This window comes from Nicotiana sylvestris, chromosome 6 (genome assembly GCF_000393655.2).
Source record: "Nicotiana sylvestris chromosome 6, ASM39365v2, whole genome shotgun sequence".
Classification (NCBI taxonomy): Eukaryota; Viridiplantae; Streptophyta; class Magnoliopsida; order Solanales; family Solanaceae; genus Nicotiana; species Nicotiana sylvestris.
Window position 1 is genome coordinate 186,751,817 of NC_091062.1, and position 15,117 is coordinate 186,766,933.

Below are 15,117 nucleotides of genomic sequence, written 5' to 3' on the forward strand. Positions count from 1 at the left end.
CAAGAAGAAAATCCCTAGACCAAACCCTTTTTCTTCTCTTACCTGCCCAGGCCCAATACCAACTCGGTCCGGTTCTCTCCCCCCCCCAATCACTGAAACGACGTCGTCTCCTATCTAGAATCCCGGCCGTTGATCTCCATTGATCCAACGGCTGGGAATTAAGGCTTCATAGGTATATAACTGTCTGAAGCTAGCCCCCCCCCAGTCCAAACCCCTGCCCCTCCCATCTTCGTCTCCATCAAGAAACCTTAAAACCCACCGCCCCAAAAATCTCCGCCATATCCACCGGCGGCGCAACCCCAACCCACCCCAAATCTCCGCCTCTCGACATTCATGGGGTGTGATGACTTATTTTCTTTTGGGAATTGGGTATTTGAAGAGTAGCTACCTAACGATTTTAAGGTGCGTTAGGGCACCTATAAGGTTCAACTACAACTATGTTTGATAACTAGAGATAGGGTAAGGGCTTGAAATTATCCTAAGGAGAAGGTGTTAGGCATCCCTCAAGATCTACTAGTGTGGTTCCCGGCCAAACAGTTTTTGTGAATTTGTGCAATTAGCAAGTAAACAAGTAAGGCTCAAGTAATAGGGGATTTAAGTTTAAATACACAAGTGTTTGAAAAACGGTTAATAAAATCAAGGTTTTGAAAAGAGTTTTAATCTAAGCGTGCTTATAAAAATAAAAGGGGTTTCCTAGGTTTGTTTGTAATATGAATTACATCAATGCAATACCCGATATGACACTCCTCAAAAGAGGGGATACACGTGGTATTAGCGCACCGATCATCATATCCATATCTACCCTTTCCCGCCTCGTGAAGGTAATTAAAGTGAGGGTTGATCTCGAACTCTATTGCATGTTGTTACCTGTCCCATTCCTATCAGTCCTGGAGGAATTTAGGACTCTTATTCCTATAAGGATGAAGTTCTAGGCAGACCCTCAGGTTTAAAGGCAAAAATACTAAAGCGACATACAAAACATATAAGATTGCAATTAGGGGGGAAACATATAAGCAGATAGAAGGTTCAGTTATACCTCCGCAAACAGTGCACATAGACAGCACGACATATACACAGTTAAGGTCTGAATTTTAAAATCCCAAAGCAGGGTGTTTAAGTCAGAACCAAATTCATTATATAACTCAGAAAAGAAGTCTGAATCAGGCTAGCCTGCTAGTTGTGATAGTCGAGAATTAAACAAAGGCAGTTCCAGTTTTTAAGTAATTACTTAAGGCTTGCCTAGGCGTAAGCAGTATTCAGTAGTTATTCAGAATTACTAAGACAGTTTGGAGCTTATTATTACCTAAAACATGTTGTTCTAGTTGCGGAGATTATTACCAGTTATTCAGAAACTTCGCAATGTAAAAATTATTACCTTACTAGCTTTTTCATGAATCAGTGATTAACTAGGCGTTTTTAAACAAAATGCAAACAGGATCCTAGGACATGATTTCTAATATGCACATGTAGATGGTAGAGTTCCTAAGGCATGATTTCTGAATATACGAAGGGGTTGCAGACTTATTAAGAAATGACTTCATGAGTAATAGTTTTTATTTATTCGTCCTAGAAGCAGGATTTCTAAGCGATGGACACGAAGCATGGAGTAATGAATGAGATGCTGAAGCAGGAAACATGAATCCTACGAACAGGATTTCTAATGCATTGTACAAATCCTGGACATGGTTTCTATTGCACAATTTGGAATATAAACCTAATAACATATTTTTCTACCCTTTAACAACTATAGCATGCATATTTACCTCATCCCTTTTCACTAGCCAACCCCGTAATTGTTTACAAATTATTACAAACCATGTGATAGAATTACATAAGAAATGCAAAATAAGAAGTTACAACCATAAGAAGCCTGATCCTGACTTCCTCTCTAAGTTATATAATAACTCACTTCAAATGGCAATACTGTTCCAAAGCCATTCTCATACTTGGGTGCGTCAGAGTTCTCTAAGGACCTCAAGGGATCTCGGGCAGTGCTCACACCCAGATTGTATAACCAAGAGTAAGTGCAGTGTGGAAGGGCCAACTCTTATGTGTCCAGGTTCAGAGGGAGCTCAAGGGTCCCAAAGAAAGGCTCACACAAGAGGGGCAGAACCTAATGATCTAAGAGTGCATGTGAGAGTGCTAGACATAGACTCACAGGAGTTGAGTTGGAAAATAGTTTTAGAAACAACATTTTTGAAGCGGGTGTGTAAAACAGCAGAAGAATTACCTAATAAAACAGTTTTGAAAGGGAAAGGGGGTAGGAGCAACAACAACACACACAGAACTTGTTCAGAGAGAATTACATATTTCAGCAGTTATAAACAGGGGAGTAGGGGGTTGGGGACATAGAGGACCCAAGTCAGAAGCACACAATTAGTCATGAGTTAGGTACATTATAGACATGCTAGTTGAAGGACATAAACATGAACAAGTAAACATGCTAGTCATTTTTAAAAAAAGGGAGGGTAGAATTCTAAGCATGGTGAGTAAAGCAATAAACAAACAGTACAACTCAACAGCTCGAGCCATTAAGTTAGTGCAGAAAGAGGCAAGGGTTGACAAACAAGGGAACACATAGAGTTGAGTTTCAGAATTTAAATTAAGGACATACCAATTGAAGGAGCAAAGTGCAGAAAAAGTAAAGCAATCAGAGTTCCAAAGTCTAGCCTTGGCTTTCAGTCGGCTAGACAAGGCAGTAGCACACGTATTAGAGAGAGAAAGAGAGTTTGAATGTGTAAGTGTGTGTTTTTGAACTAAGTTGTTCGTGTGTTTAGAGAAGAGAGGGTAGAGTATTTATAACTTTGAAAACGAGTAGAAAATAATGTAACAAGTAAAAGTTTTACAAAATTATGGAAATAATCACAATCAGAATCCCATTAATACAAGTACTTCCCTTTAATCAAGGAATTAATGCTTAACGGATACCAACAGGGATAACTAAGGAAAGAAATCAGTTTTGAGAAAGATTGATTCTTACCATGTAAGGGAGTAGTAAAGGTATAGCGTAAATAATTGAGTCTAAGTACAAAATATACTTAATTTTGGGAAAGGATTCAGCAAGGATAAAACATCACAACAAAGGAAGGGAATAAATCAATTTAAGCAAAACGAGTAAAACTAGGGGTTTATAAGAAAACCTTGCAATCAAACCGTAATTTAAGGAAATCAAGATCAATCAAGAAGGGGTCATGATTCTGCACTTCGACATATAAATAGAAAAGAATGAACAGGAGTATCAGACATGCAAGGCCAAACATATTGGCAAAAGAAGCAACTAGATAAACATACAGTAGTAACACGAGTAGGCTAAGGATTCAGTAGTAAGAGAACCTACTCGAAGCATAGTAGTCAACAAAGTCAAGTAGTCACATAGAACCAAAAACAATGAAGGAAACAGTCTAACACATAGCAACATGTAGAGGAGATCAGACCAACACACCAAAATAAGTAAAAGAAATCTCCAAAAACTCATAGTAACAAGTGAGGAAAGTTTTAAGAAATTAGGGTTTTAACAGAGCTGAGTTAAAAAAGGTAAGAACTCAGAATCAGTCAAGTCAAATTCAAACACAAAGAACTCAGTCGAAACAAGTATACAAAATAAAAGATGGTTTCAGAACCCTGGATAAAACCAAAGATACTTAGGGTTTTAACACGATGAACCAGGTAGAAGAAAAACATGAATACATCATTTAAATATAGTAAAATCATAAAACAACACTGAAAAGCGGAAAAGGGATCTTTTTAAAAGAGGTTAGGAAAACCCTAATCTTTGAAGACGAAGAGTCGCTTTGAAAAATAGGAAATCCTTTAAGGAAAACACTTAAGAGCTTCATAAAATACACAGAACTAAGACAGATTTGAGAGAAAATCGGAGAGCCTTTAAAGTTAGGGTTTTGGAGAACCCAGAAAAATGAGAAAGACTTCGAAAAGTTACCGATCTAGCCGGAAAAGTCAAGGATCTAACTCGAACAGCCATGGATGGCCGGAAAGAGACCATAGATAGAAGCTGAGCAAGGTCTGGACTAGATGTCTTCGAGATCTTTTCATGAAATCGCAAAAACAGGCAACCAGGAGTCATAGGAGACCGGTACATGTCTCAAACAGCCATGGGAGTCCCAGGATTAGGTGAGAATCGAAGGGGATTAGGGTTGGTTTGGGTGGCGGCAGCTAGGATTTGAGTGGGGTTGCAGAGAGAATTGGAGAGGAAGGGGATTCAAGGGCAGTGGGTTGGTAGAAATGAATTAGGTTAAGGGGGTCCTTTGGGTTTATTTTAGGCAGTGAAATGGTGGCCGTTGATTTGAATGATCAACGGCCCTGATTAAATGGGGTTGGTAGGGATCCGGGTTTGGGTTGGGTTTAAAGGGTTAGGGTCGGGTTTAAATCAAAATTGGGGTAGGAAATTGGGGATTCGATGTGGGCTAGATTTTAAAGCCAATTTTCACTATAAGTTAAATATCCATTTTTCCCTTTTAATTCTATAAAAATAATAAATAATTTCTGAAAACTAATTTAAAAGGCTAAAATTATTTATAACACATGAATAACAATTTAAAAATACAGGATCCTTATGAATATAAAACCTAATTACACCTAAGGGTTAATATTGCAATTATATGCAATTTAGCTTTAACAATACTAAATAAAATTGTAAAAATATGTAAAAATTAATTTAGCCATATTTTGGCATAAATATAAAAATCTAATACACGAATTATCAAAATGTTAATTTTAGAAATAATTATTGGGATTTTATGGATAAAAAGGGAGAAAATAAATCAATTTAAACCTTTAAAAATTATGGAAAAATAATAAAATACTTGGACATGCTTACATATGCATATATATGCTATTTTTAAGTTATTTTGCATATTGAAAATATATAGAGAAAAATTGGGTATCAACATACCCCCCCCCCCTAAACGCTAGCCTTCTATAAGCTTCCCCAAAATCCCCACCTTTTCTCCTCAATCTCGAATCTGAAATTCAAAAAAAAACCTAAGCAGCCTCTAATTCTGATTCTTTTGCTTCCAAGGCTTGATCTGACTCAAAACTTACGTTAAGCGATTGTTCTCATTCAGAATAATTGATTAACGATAGTTTTGACTCATTTCGAAAGTCATCGGCTTCTGACCAGACCATTGACGCCCGACCAAGTTCGTCGCCTTCGTCGATTTATTCCGGCTAAATCAGTACCATTCCTTCTTCTTTTCCTTTCTTCATGTTCGTTTTTCTGATTCTTGTTTTTTTGTTGGTTTGAATTAGTTTTAAATGCATGATTAGGATTAGTATTTTATTATGATTTTTTTTGTTTTTTTTGATTTTTCATTTTGGCCGGATTTATTTAGGGTTAGTCGTTAATTTTGAACTGGTACTTAGCTTATTAAAGTATTTGTTGAATCAGATTTCTTTTTCCTTTATTCCAGTTCTTTTCTTCTTTGTTCTTTTCTTTCAATTCAACCATAGTTCAGCCTGGGTTAGAGCTTGAGCTTCAATGCTCAGTTTGGTCGATTTAAGTTTCAGCTTTGGGCCTTTTGGTCATTTCTGACCCTTTTCAAGAAGCCTGTTCATTTTGGTTTGGGTCTTGGGTCAAATTTTACTCATGTGATCTTCTGAAGGTAAATAACAGAAGCTTAAATGGTATTTAGGGTATTTTTATAGAGGGAATCTTTTATAACTGATTGGGAAGCTTCCAACAAAGAGGGAATTGGGTAATTCAGTAATTGGGTTTTTAAAATTCAGGGTGTTATTTGAACAAAAGGGGATTTGAAGAAGGGGTAAATGGTAAAGTAAAAATAGCAATTCTGCTGCCCTAAGGGCTTTCTATAAGAGGCTTGTTTCCTTCATTGTCAAGGCAGAGGTGAGAATACTGAAAAATAGAAACGACTGAGCTATTCACACTCTGAAAATACTGAAAAATTCCCTGCATCTTGTGGTTGAAACCTGCTTTGTTGTGCTCTTTGATTTCGATTGTTATTCAGAGTTTTTAGAAAACTTCAAAGAATTTTGTTCATCTGGGTTTGAAATGATCTAAAGTGGGCTGAAAGTTTGGTGTTGATGTTGCTGATCTACAACTGTTGCTAATTCCTCACTCTCATTATTTTCTCTTGAACTTCAGGTATTTCTTGGGCTATGGATGGCATATGAGGTATAAACATGCAATTCGAATGTGGATATATGATGAACACAAGTTATTTTGTTGAATTTTACCTCCTTGTTCTTCAATTTCATTCTCCTGTAATAGTTTAATTTTATATGCATTCTGCTAGTCTTTTCATGTTATTGATGTAGTATCATATTACTAAGTTGAGGTTAAGTTTTCGGTGACTCCCATTAGGTGGTGAGTTGATTTAAAATTATAATGGATAAGGAAATGCTCCGGGCTATTGTAGTGAGGGTTTAGGCCATATGTTGAATTGCTCTTGGTTTGCTTTTAATTCTGTTTAAAGTTGGTTTGATTTTTAGATTCAAGGTGGTTACATGACAATCTCGTAGGGTTTTGCTATTGTCTGTATTAAAGAAGGTTTGATTGAGGTTTAAATTTCATTATTGTTTATAAGTCAACTTGGGACTGAATTAAATCTTGAATGTTGTACAGTCTTGTGCTCATGTCACTAGTTCAATTAAATTCAAAATAATGCTTCTGTAAGTCATGTAATATGGGTTGGTAATATTTATAGTTTTTTTTTCTTACATCATGTTGTTGTGTACTGATAATAGCCTATTGGGATCAGTTGGTCTTCTCAAGTTTCAAAAGTTGCTTATGTTCTGTGTGGACTTGATCTTGAGTCCCACACTCCTCAAACTTTGCTTTTCATGAGATTTGGGTTACTTTGGGCCTAGACGTTGATGCCACTTGGAAACGGGGCATTTGTTGCCTTACAGCTCTTTTGGGCTTGTTTTCAAGCCCAAATCCTCACTTAACGGTTGCTGCAGACTAGGACTATAACAGGCTTGGCCCAAATGCCTAAAGCCCAGCGCGCCCCTTTCTAATTAGTAGTTTTGTAAATATGGCCTTAAATCATTGGTTAAAGTAATTTTTGTAATAAGTTGAGGTGCGCCATACACAAATAAAATCCATAATGTATGGCCCTCACATAAATATAAAATTATTCTAAAAAAATGCCTTGAACTCTCGTAGTTTGCTTTAGGTGCATTTTATTAAATAATTGTTATAGCTATGGGTACGGTTCTCGTGACGTAGTTGTGATTCCTAATTTCTAAAATCCGGGGGGTACATTTATGTGACCCGGCCACAAATTAGTCTTGTTATTAAAATAAATATGTTGTGGATTGTGGGTACGGTTACCGTGATACGGTTCGCAACGTGTACTCAAATAATTAGTTGTATAACAATTGGATAATTAAGATCGGTTTAAAAGGAATAAAATGCACATAAGTTTAAAAATGTTTTAAAATTAGATAAATAGGCGAATAATAATAGTTGAGCGACCGTGCTAAAACTACGGAACCCGGGAATGCCTAACACCTTCTCCCGGGTTAATAAAATTCTTTACCCGGATTTCTGTGTTCGCGGACTGTAAAACAGAGTCAATCTTTCCTCGATTCGGGATTTAAAACCGGTGACTTGGGACACCATAAACTATCCCAAGTGGCGACTTTGAATTTTAAATAAAATAATTTCGTTTCGATTGTCACTTTAATTGAAAAAAATTCCCTCTATCCCCTTCCAGGGGTAGTAAAAAGGAGGTGTGACAGCTCTGAAAATGCACACTTAAATTACACCTCCTTTTTACTACCCCCGGAAGGGTATAAGGGAGTTTTTTCCAATTTAAGTGACAATCAAAATGGGATTATTTTATTTAAAATTTAGAGTCGCCACTTGAGATAATTTATGGTGTCCCAAGTCACCGGTTTAAAATTCCGAATCGAGGAAGTTGACTTTATTTACGGTCTACGAACACAAAAATCCGGGTAAGGAATTCTGTTAACCCGGGAGAAGGTGTTAGGCATTCCCAGGTTCCGTAATTTTAGCACGGTCGCTCAATTATTAATAATGGCTTATTTATCTGATTTTAAAACATTTTAAAACCTATGTGCATTTTATTCCTTTTAAATCGCCTTTAATAATCCAATTATTATACAACTAACTATTGATTACACATTGCGAATCATGTCACAGGAACCGTACCCACGATCCACAACAGGTTTATTTTAATTAACAATATTAAATTGTGGTCGGGTCACATAAATGTACCTCCGGATTTTAGAACTTAAGTGTTACAACCACGTCACGGGAACCGTACCCGTAGCTATGACAATTTATTTAATTAATGCGTCTAAAGCAAACTGTGAAAGTTCAAGGCATTTTCTACACTAGTTGAGATATCAATGTGAGGGCCATAGACTAGGTTATTGGATGACACGCCTCAATTTTATTAAAAGAAATGTATTTCACTAAAACAAACTAAGGATGCTCCTATTTAAATCTAATTTAAAATTAGGTATCACAACCACGTCACGGGAACCGTACCCGTAGTTGTAATAATTTAATTTTGTGCCTAAAGAAAACTATGGGGTTCATGGATTATTTATTCTTAAACTATTTAAAACTATTGGAGGATAGGTGATGTGAATTAACGGATAATAAATTCATGTGGAAAGGGTGTAGTAAATTAGTCATAAAAAATAGCCCTCGATTCTTCTTAGGCCGGGTTAAACTCTTCGGCCCAAATCCCTAATTGAAAATTGTTTCATGACTCATTTGCAATTGAACCCAATTGAATCATATACGACATTATTCTTCAAACTTAAAATCAATATTAGCTACTTTGAGATAAAAACGGCATAATAGCATGAATAAACACTTTGGTAACCAAGTAAAGGAACCCAACAACTATATGAAACAAATTAAAGACAAAATATTTTATTTTCCTTGATTTTACAAAGAACAGAATGCTTGTAATCATAAGTGCAGACCTACACTAGACACCTTCGTCATTATTCAAACCCAAACGATATATCTAAACAGTAATGGACAAATTTGATCAAACCATTAACGTTGAAATCATGAGCACTAAGACAGAAGCAAGCAAAATCAATATTAAAGGAGAAATGAGATGAACCTGAAAATTGTTTTCTTCAATATTTATAAAGAAATCTCAACGGCGCTACAACAAACGACTCCGAAATATGAGCGACTGGAGTAGCATTGCTTCGAGCTCACAGACCTGGACCGGAAATCTTATATGGACATTGATGGACTCGCCTCCAAGCTCGAACTCCGGTTGTTGCTCTTTCACGCTGCTACTGTTGCGCCATTACTACTTTGAATATTAACTGGTTCACGTTTTGCGGTTCGAAACATAGCTTATTCAGAAAGCTTCTTATGACAGAATTAGGGTGAAATTGAGCACAAAAAAAATTGAGAATTGAAGAAGTATATGTGAAGAGATTAAGAAGAATTATTCAAATTGAGCGAAAATTTTGAAAAATTTAGATGAGGCTATGAACAGGAGCCAATTGGAAAGTGATTATGCTAAAATGTTCATGATTACACCCTCACACACATTTTCTTGATTTTGTTGTCTTTCCAGAAACAAATCACGGTGGAAATCCTCTCTTTAGGAGGTGTCGCTATCTTAGGGTCTAGCTAGATCTAGGTCTTGTCCCTTTTTTGTGCGTCTTTTCCCTTATAGTCTTTAGGTTTTCGGCTCCTTTTTTTTGTAGTGTGTAGGGATCTCTTTTATTTTGTTCCCAAGAAGAGTCTAGAAGGGTCCCTATGGTTAGATTAATGGGTATTAGGTATTGGACTTGAGATTATGGGCTAAGAGATTGGTTTAACTGGGCTACAAGCAAAATTAAATTAGTCCAAAAAAAATAATTTTATTCCCTCCTCCTTTTTTGTATGTAAAAATAATATAGCAAACAAGATAAACTATTAAAAATACTACTAAATCTTACTTAAGAAAATAACTATTAAAATAAGACTGACCGTTAAAACAAAACTATTTTTGGTATTTTTCAAAATTAAAAATGACTGCAAAACATTAATAAAACTATTTTTTGTAATTTTTATTTTCTTGTAATAAATAAACTAAAAGAGTCAAAATTAGTTGAAATAGCGATATTAAGCCTAAATTAAATATTTACAAGCTAAAATATTTAAGAGAGTTTTCAGACAAAGAACGACTAGATAGGTTTTTTGGCCCGACCCTTATTTAATAGACCAAAACTAAGAGAAAAGGGGAATGTGACCGAGCCCTGGTATTTGAGTTGCCTACATATCCTTGGCTATAAAGGAATCAGGCCACGTGTAGTTTAGAAGTGAGTGAGATGATGGAGTATACCAAGGTGGAGAGCCGATCAATGTGCCATTCCATCGAGGTTCCGGTCCACGATCCTGTTATTACATCAAAAGTCAAAAAAAAAAATGAAAAAGACTAGCTAAGCCTATCAACTACGAGTTACAAGATTCCTATCTATAAGTCTTCTGAAGCTTGATCTCGAGTCTTGAATGGTTCTTCATGCAGACTTTAGATTTCAGCTTTGGCGCTTGTTAGCTGCAGGTGCTAGCTCGTTCTTCTTCAGCTTTTCGGATTAAGACCGGACATACCATGCTTGTGACTTCAGTCATGTCTTGAGCAGCTCACATCTTTTATCAACTTCTGCATTTGGATTCACCGCTTGCCTTTCTTTTTTTTATTTTATATTCTGGATTGTGAATGACTTCCGTTGATCATCTCGGACTGTTGACTCGCATTCTTGTCGCGAGTTTCTTTTGTTGCTGACTTGAATTGCATTCTAAAGTAAATTCCCTTATTCTCCAGGTAGGCGCCTGATTGCCAATACTCGAATTGTCTTCCTTCGAAACTTGGACTGCCTTCTCCTTGTTCTTCAGGTGGGCGCCTGATTACCAACATTTGAATTGTATTCCTTCCCTTTGAAACTTGAATTGTTTTCCCTTTGTTTTCCAGGTGGGTGCCTGATTGCTGAACTTGAACCATTTTCCTTTGAACATTGCTGCTTTCCCTTTGTTCTCCAGGTGGGCGCCTGATTACCAACCCTTGCACTGCTTTTCCCTCGAAACTTGACTCGTTTTACCTTTGTTCTTCAGGTGGGCACCTGATTGCTGAACTTGAACCGTCTTCCTTTGAACATTGCTGCTTTCCCTTTGTTCTCCGGGTGGGCTCCTGATTTCCAACACTTGTACTATTTTTCCCTAGAAACTTGACTCGTTTTCCCTTTGTTCTCCGGGTGAGATCCTGATTTCCAACACTTGAATTGCTTTCCCTTTGTTCTCTAGGTGGGCTCCTAATTTTCAACACTTGAACTACTTTTCCTTTGTTCTCCAGTTGGGCTCCTGATTTCCAACACGTGAACTGATTTCCCTTTGTTCTCTAGGTGGGCTCCTGATTTCTAACACTTGAACTGCTTTCCCTTTATCCTCCAGGTGGGCTCCTGATTTTCAACACTTGAACTGCTTTTCTTTTTGTTCTCCAGGCGGGCTCCTGATTACCAACACTTGACTTGCTTTACCTTTTTTCTCCAGGTGGGTGCCTGATTGCTTGAACCTGAACTGCTTTCTATTCTTGAAACTCGTGTTATTCTCCCTTATTCTTCAGGTAGGCACCTGATTTCAATCAAATAGGCAAAACAAAAAAAAATTCCTGTCCTAGTTTAGTATTGGGAACATCTGTGAGTGTTAACCGATTCTTGTTCAAAATAATTCTAACTAAATTCCCTTATCCTGAAAATTGCAAACCGAATCTCATCTCAAAAGTGAAAAACTTTTAATGCTAAATTACACTTTCCAAAGTAGAACCTAAGCTAAATCTTGTTATCTTTGAAGGCCTTGAAATTTAACTAAATCCCATTATCTAGGAGGGTCCTGAAAATTAAAATAAATCTCATCTTAAGGGTGAAAACTTCAAAGCTAAAGTTAATTTCCTAACAGTGAAACTTACGCTAAATATCATCATCTGATGGAGGTCTTAAACTAAGTCCCATTATTCAGGAAGGTCCTGCAAATTTCCAATTGAATCTCATCCTAAGCATGAAAACTTCAAAGCCAACTTATATTTCCTCAAGGTAGAGCCTATATTAGATCTTGCTACTCATGAATGTTTTGAATTTTAGCTAGGTCCTATTGTCCAAGAGGGTCCTGAAAACTTTAAATTAAATCCCATTATCTATGAGGGTCCTGAAAATTTTAAATTAAATCCCATTATCCAGGAGGGTCCTGAAAAGCCAAGAATGAACTTACCTGACCCATGCTTTCTTCCTGGAGGATCTCTGTAGAACGAACAAAATTCCTTGCCCCTGAACCATGCTTTTCCTCATGGAGGGTTCCTGTAGATCGAATAAATTTTCTTTCCCCTTCTTAAACCGCCTTTGTGCTAACAAAATTTGGGCACGACACTTGAAAAAAATTCAAACTTCCAAGCTTTGATTTGGACACAATTTTCGTCCGTGCTTTGAACAAAGAAAACTTGTGAGTTTATAAATATTGTGATTGGTTTGTGGCCTTGACTTTGAGGGCGATTGCTCCTTCACTTCCCATGATAACTTTGATTTCAACTCAAAAGACCTTGCTTGTTTATTGACTAACCACTTTCTCTGCCACCCTTTTCACAGAAAATACCTCTGATCCATTCAAACCTAATATCCTCTATTTGTTGCATTTTGCTCATGAATTGACGTTTACCGAACCTTTGTGTTTCACATGAATCCTAAAGCACGTCAATTGCCACCCACTCAGTGCGCATGTTGTTCTTTCCTGACTTAACCCACTGGCCTTGGCCTTGATGTCTATTGCTCCTTCACTTGCCATGATAACTTTGATTTCTTCTTGGAAAACCTTGCTTGTCATTGGTTAACCACTTTCTCTATCAACCTTATCACAGAAAATACCTCTGATCCATTCAAACCCAGCATCCTCTATCTGTTGCATTTTGCTCTTGAATTGACGTTTACCGAACCTTTAAGTTTCATATGAATCCCAAAGCACGTCAATTGCCACCCACTCGGCGTGCATGCTGTTCTTTCCTGACTTAACCCACTGGCCTTGATGTCTATTACTCCTTTATATGCCATGATAACTTTGATTTCTGCTTGGAAAACCTTACTTGTCATTGGTTAACCACTTCCTCTGTCAACCTTATCACAGAAAATACCGTTGATCTATTCACCCAACATCCTCGATCTGTCGCATTGTTCATGAATTGACATATACCAAACCTTTGTGTTTCACATCAATCCCAAATCACGTTGATTGTTACCAACTCAATGCGCACGCTGTTCTTTCCTGACTTATGCCACTTTTTTGTGCTAGCCAGATCCCGTTTTGTACAATTGGAAAGCTTGTGGCAAATTTTGAAGTCATTTCTCACTTGTTCTGACCAAACAGACTTAGGAAGAGAAAGTAAACAAGACAAAAGGAATAGAGTAAAGGTCAAAGGAAAGAGATGCTTCCTAATAAGAAAACTACAAAGTAAAAACTTATCAGATGTGGATACCAACTCTAATAACCATGACTTGCACCTTTGGATTAAGTGGCCTAATCTTTCAAGCAAGTCTGATCTTCAACTTTTGTTATACCCCTAAACCATGAAACTGGGCTTCAATGCTCCGGTTATCCAATCTGATTCACAATCTGTATTCGACTTGTAGTGCCCGGAGGGTTTTCACCATCAAGCCTATCTCATTTTGTTATTTTTCTCAACTCACCATCGCCTTACAGTGCCCGTGAGGGTTTTCACCGATACAACTCTCTCATTTGTTCTTTTCTCTCGACTCACCGTCGTCTTATGGTGCCTGTGCAGGTTTTCACCAGTAAGACTCTCTCATTTTTAATTTCTCTCAGCTTTCCATCGCCTTACGGTGCCTGTGCAAGTTTTCACCAATAAGACTCTCTCATTTTGTTCTTTCCTTCTTATTTCCTCTGATTCTATAGATGGCAAGGCATCAACCATGGTAAAACACCATATGCTCCTGGCATGTCTAGCTCGGCACTCTCAAAGATCATCGGGGAGGGGGTCTTTTTTGGACCGTAATGTGGCTTTTGGACAGGGTTAGAAAGAAAGAAAGGCATGAAGGCTCATAATAACTAAGATAACATGCTTAATTTATTTACAACTTTTGGAATCCATTCTAAAAACTTTGCCCCAATTTCTAAAACAGGAGAATTTGAATCTATTTTTTCCTCTTTCTCTTCTTTTTTTTATGGAATTTCCCACTCTCGACTTCTTGGGATTATAAAATATTTTATTTGGTGCGACCGAACCGTGAGTCTGTCTACGTATCTTGTAGGGACAAGAATCAGGTCGAACGTAGTTCACAAGACTACTTTTTGTTACTATTTTCCTTTTCTTTCTCTCTTTTTTTCTTTTTGGAATGAACTTTCTAAAATAAATCTATGGGGACATGAATTTTTTTTCTGACTCTAACTTGATTCCAAAAGAGGGGAGGTCAAAGAAATTAGTACAGGCTCAAAAGGGTATCGAATGGTATAAGTGTTTGGGTAGTTGAAAGAGGGTCTCTCAATCCCTGAAAATGTTGAGTACAACACATGCAAACTTGAGAATGAAAAAGGGAAATCATGCACAATATTTCTTTTGCGGCTTCAGCATTGATATCACTGATATGCCTTCCACTTTTCTTTAGCGCCTTGTCAAGTACATAACCCTCGTTGGGTGATTCCCTTTTCACAATGGATATCCTCCGTCAATTCGGAGAAAACTTTCTTGACTTTATCTTGTAACTTGAGATGCACTTGAACTCAAAGTTTCTCGCTTCAAATCGTCTAGGATGCACTCTCCTTTAACAAATTCTTGTCACCCTATTACTTCCTAAATTATTTGCCCCAGTTTCACATGGTTCAGGCTTCAAATGATCTCAAAATGTCTAAATCTGTACTTATTTCCCTCAAGTGTCCCTATCATCTTCAAAATTGCTTCATTACTTCATGACTAAACTAACTTTTAAGATCAGGCCTAGAATTATGCGTGCATGTCATGTCACTAAAACTAGCATGAAAAGAACTATAAAAGGAGAAGAGAACTAAACAAAAATGCCAAGAAATAATAGAAAATAGAAAATTGCATTAGACAGACGGTGAAAGGATTTGAACGACAAAGCAAGCAAAATAAATTAGGG